Raw genomic sequence first — 5514 nt, 5'->3', positions numbered from 1 at the left:
TTATAGTTACATGAAATAACTATAACTGCTGAATTTCTATGGTTTTATGCAAGTAAATTCAGAACCTAACTATAACATCCCTGTATCCTTTGTTTTTTTCAGCGAATTTCTATGTTTTTTTAATGTGAAGTATTTTTAATTACTATAATTTAATTCAACCACCGCTACACACGGACTTTGGCTGTGCATGGTGGAAGTTAGATGCAGGGTCTGCTGCCAATCCCCTACAATCACCCATCCCTGCGCCACCAATGGCCTTGCTGGTATCCTGACATTTGTGTTGTTAATGCTCTGTGTCGCTTATGTTTAGTTGCCTTTCTCTGTGCTGCGGACCATGGAACTTCTGTGTTACAACAAGGGTTGTGGGCAGCGTTACACGCTTGAGCAAAACAAAGATGATTCCTGTATATATCATCCTGGCGTGCCTGTGTTTCATGATGCATTAAAGGGCTGGTCATGTTGTAAGAGAAGGACAACAGATTTTTCTGATTTCTTGAGCATTGTGGAGTGTACTAAGGGTCCTCATAATCATGAAAAGCCTCCTGAACCTGTAAAACCGGAAGTCAACATAACATCTGAGGAAAAAGAGTTTTCTGAACTGAAACCTAAATTTCAAGAGCATATTATTCGCGCTCCAAAGCCAGTAGAATTGATCAAAAGGCCCAGCCCAGATGAGCCTTTCACTAGATTGCAGTTGAAAGTATCGTCTTCGCTCCTGCAAGCATTAGATAAACTGAAACTGTGCACAGAGACTGAGGAAGAGCAGAATGGAAATAACAGGGGAGAAATAAAGATCGGAACATCATGTAAAAATGGCGGCTGCTCCAGTCATTTGAAGGGCCACAAAGCAGTGATGAACTCTGTATGTTCCATTCTGGTGTGCCTATTTTCTATGAAGGGATGACATTTTGGAGCTGTTGCAAAAGAAAGACATCCGATTTTAACACATTTTTATTCCAAGAAGGCTGCACCTCAGGACAGCACATGTGGGTTAAAAAAAGATGCTGGTAAAAAGGTGGTACCATGCAGGCATGATTGGCACCAGACTGGGGGAGGAGTAACTGTTACAATATATGCCAAAAATGCTATTCCTGAACTCAGCTATGTTGAAGGAAATGGCTCAGTGGTAACAATCCATATTATATTTGATGGAGAAAAGGAATTGCATCAGAAAGTAAAGTTATGGGGGGTAATTGACGTGAACAGAAGTAATGTAAGTATGACAGCCACAAACACTGAAGTCACTCTGAGAAAATCTGAACCCATGACATGGGCCAGGACGGATCTGCCACTGCCTCCTGTAGCAGAGGAAAAACAAAGTGATTTAATTGTTGATGAACAACAATGAAAAGGGCTCTTGTGTTTGATTCTATGTAAGTTCAAGCAGAATAGTCCTATGATGTATGATTTTTGACTTGAGAAAACAGATTTTTTCTTTTTGAATATTGAAATATTTAGCTTGAAGTAGAATTCTCAAAACTTTTTGTAAAATATTTATTCACAGTGTTGCCTGCATCATCGATGTGATTATCTAAACGTATGTATATATTAAACTAACAGAATATTTTACCCAAACAAAAAAAAAAATAGAAAATAACTATCCCTGCTGAATTTCTATGGTTTTATGCAAGTAAATTCAGAACCTAACTATAATGTCCCTGTCTCCTTTGTTTTTTTCAGCAAATTTCTATGTTTTTTTATGTAAAGTAATTTTAATTACTATAAGTTAATTCAACCACCGCCGCGCACAGCCTTTGGCTGTGCATGGTGGAAGTTAGATGCAGGGTCTGCGGCCAACCCCCTACAATCACCCAACCCTGCGCCACCAATGGCCTTTGGCCATGTACAGCGGGTATTGGTCACAGGACCTGGTCTACAGCCAAGATATGTGACCAACCACCCAGCTCCGCACAACACACAAACTTCGGCTATGCACGGTGGGGGTTGGCCGCAGGGCCTTACCTGTGCCCAGGCCTTGCCGCCAACCCCCTATAACTGCCCAACCCTGCACCACACATGGCCTTTGGCCAGGAGCTGCAGGGGCTGGCTGCAGGGACTGGCCTGCGGCCAGGCCTTGTAGCCAACCCCTGTGGCCAACCCCTATAACTGCTCCAACTAGGCAACAGGTCAAATAAATAGGTTTGTGGGCTATCACTGCCCATTACTTTGTCTTTAGTTACATCTTTTTTACCCAGAGGGTCAGGGAAACTCTACCCGGATCCCATAATCTCCATTGCCCCCACATTTCAGCCCCAGGGACCGTTGGAGGGTGTTTGGGTTTGAGTGGCTGTTAGAGAGAGTCTGTATGAGTGTGAGAGTGCATGTGAAAGTTTGTGAGTGGTTGTGAGAGTGTCTGTCTGGGTGTGAGAGCGGGTGGGTGTGCCTGGGTGTGACAGTGGGTGTGAGGGTGTCTGGCTAGCTGTGAGAATGGGTGTGAGAGTGTCTGGGTGTGAGAGGGACAGTGAGAGCCTGTTTCATTGGGTGTGTGATTATATATATTTTTTTGCAGTTTGCCAAAAGCTGGGGATCCACTCATGTATTCACACCGGAGGCTGCGATGAGCCCTGGGTGAATCTGTGGATCTTGAAAACCATCAAGAAAAATTGTTTCCACACATTTCAAGCCCATTATTTACTATTTTACACATATATATTAACCACATGGGGTCAGGTAACCTCTACCCTTACCCCATCAACTCCATTGCGCCACACAATTTAGTCCCGGGGATCGTGTCTCCGCTGAAACAAAATGTCAGCTGCAACTTCCCTGTCAGGTTGCGACCTGCCAATCATATTCTGTTTTGCATGTCGATCCATGAATCGACCCGAGGTGGATCCGGGGAGGATCCGTATCCCTAGATATCTATATTTTTTGCCCTTTAATATCTCTAAAACTACTGACAAGATTTTCACCAAATCACAAAAGGCATGCTTTCTGGACCAACAGCTACCTTTCTACCAAATGTGATGTAATTCCGTCCAGAGGTTCGGGCTGTAGTTGTTGAGAAAAATATATTCCCATGTATGTACCTCAAGATATGATACTTTAGTTCCAATTCTCTATTCCATTGTCTGAATCCCAGTAAACTATTTATTCTTTCCTCTTTCCAAGACACTTGCTCATCTCATTCACTGGCTGAACCAGCTCACCCACATCGTTATTCTAGAACTGCTCCAAGACTTCCCTACTGACCTCTCTGACACCTATGCCAGCTGATCAAACAAACCTCTCCAAGCCACGTTGTTACGTTTAGCTCGGTCTCACACTTTAAGTTCAGCCAGTCAGCAACCCAGCCCCCTTTTCTTTAGGGACCACCTGTTGTCTGTTCACGTGTTCATGCTCACACTGCATTATGTATATTTTTAGTCTATGAACTTTAAGTTTTGTATATGCAGCATTTCTTTTGTATGTACGTGCCCATGTTTAGACTATGTCCCCTTTTGGGGTTTTGCTGTGACAGCACTTATTAACATATATAAGTGCCTGACTTATATGCTTCAGGGCAGAAAATGCCAGCTTGTAAGACGTAACACTGGGATGTGCATCTGCCTTCTGCCTTGGCATGCCAATAAACCTTGGTACCTCGAGACACTTTTCATCTGTTCCAGAGCCTTGCCTGGTGTTTGTGTTTTCTTTGCATCACTCTGAGGAGGGTTGAAAAATTGTTTTCCTAACAGTAGTCATGGTCAAAATCCCTTTGGAAAAATGCATGGGGAAAACACATTTTTAATAGAGGGCGCACTATGTGCAGACGTTACCTGTAGTGTACTTATATCAAATCAAACATCTTCACTCATCCAGAAGTTCATAATACACAATTAATAATGCTATGTAATCGCCAGTTCAGATAGGAGGAGAGGCAAGAGGAGTGTGTAAACCAAGTGAGTTCATTAATTCAAGTAAGCCAAATGTGCCCTAAACACAATAAAGTGCAGAAACAAAACACACACCTAAATTCCCAATTACATATTTCCAGGGTTTGCGGGTCAATGACAGTACAGTTCACAAATCAGTTCTGTAATTTAAGAATAGCAAATGAGTAATACCCCTAAATGGATATCCACAACGATGCCACGTCCTCATATCAACATATTAACACACATCCCCCATGTCGACATGCTCCAAGTCTATCAAATAAACTTAAAAGTCTAACTCAAAACAACAAGTGGTTGAAGTCATCCCCGTGTTCCATAGAACTATCCAAAATGACCCAACAGCTCAAATCACCAGGTGCCCCACAATTTATTAACATTGCTTACAAGGTCTTTCTCTCAGACATCCAAATCCTGTAGCAAGTTCTCCGTAAGTCCACATTCAATTGAACAATTCTAAAAAATATAAAACCACATGAGTCTCCTGAACAGACCTTACTCCAATTTATATTAATCAATACACATTTAGAGTTGACTCAAAGAATTACTGGTACCAAGTGCTAATGTCAAGTGCAGTCTTGTACCAGTCCCGCAAGGTTATAGAGTGGGACACAAAATATATCTAAAACTCCTAGAACACACATAAACGGATATAACAATCTGCTGTAAGGCGAATTGGTGGTAAATCACAATAACCACAGTACTTTCCTTATAATCGTACTTACAGCAAAAGCGTCCCACAATAGTCCCAAGTGTCTGTACTCCGCATTCTTGCCAGATGCCATCTTAAATCATGGCACGTAATTAGATGGATAGGCCCTTTCTCTTCACTGTGAAGTTCAGATGCCATCTTGGAATAGTAAAGACTAAAACCGCATTGTATCGCTCAAAATTGATACTTATCATTTAAATGTTATGGTCCAGCCCAACAGTACCCGGGTGCTGATTAGCCATCTATTCATTACATTAAACGGATTACCACCACCTGGATCCAAACTAATAAGGTTAAAAGTGTACTATGTGCAAAGACGCTATAAGAGTACATAAGGTATAATATCTCAAAATTGGATGTGCCATCTTAAATCGGGGATGCATACATCCTAGTTGGTCACCTCCAATTTCATCAACACATCCTATTCAACCCTATATATGACTCAATACCACAGGAGTTGTAAACCAAAGAGTAAACACCAAAGCAAGTTAGAACCTGTATATCCAAAGTATCCATATTCTTTACTAGTCTTAACAATTATTGGGAAGTATAACAAAAAGTGTGCCTGTCTCAATATATTCATATGATTAAGTAAGGTACATCCCACACATAGTAACACCAAAACCTCCATTATCGTAAAACTCTTTGGGTACCTCTCCTCTTCCATAACCTCTTCTGTGATATAACCATGTACTTAAGGAGAAATCAAAATTATCAAAACAAATCTAATATGAAATTGCAAATACAGCATCAATATGGTATATGTCGATATTAGTTCCCTAAGAAATACTGTAATCCCTGATCTATATTGAGACCCTTTGCCACCACTCTTAATTTTAGAATCTACATAGCCTCCAATTTTCGTAGAGTAAGCTCTCTATTTCCGTGTCCTGGGTCTATTGAGATATGCTGGATTCCATAGAATCTGTC

At 41.3% G+C, this 5514-nt stretch overlaps 1 pseudogene; it reads left to right on the top strand.

Moving 5' to 3' along the window:
- The first annotated feature begins 263 nt into the window (after nucleotides 1-263).
- On the top strand, nucleotides 264-1359 carry LOC138282640 (cysteine and histidine-rich domain-containing protein 1 pseudogene; annotated as a pseudogene).
- The last annotated feature ends 4155 nt before the right edge of the window (nucleotides 1360-5514 follow it).

The sequence above is a fragment of the Pleurodeles waltl genome, chromosome 1_1 (assembly GCF_031143425.1).
Source record: "Pleurodeles waltl isolate 20211129_DDA chromosome 1_1, aPleWal1.hap1.20221129, whole genome shotgun sequence".
Taxonomy (NCBI): Eukaryota; Metazoa; Chordata; class Amphibia; order Caudata; family Salamandridae; genus Pleurodeles; species Pleurodeles waltl.
The sequence above is the reverse complement of the archived record's forward strand: the minus strand, read 5'-3'. Positions and strand labels throughout refer to the sequence as shown.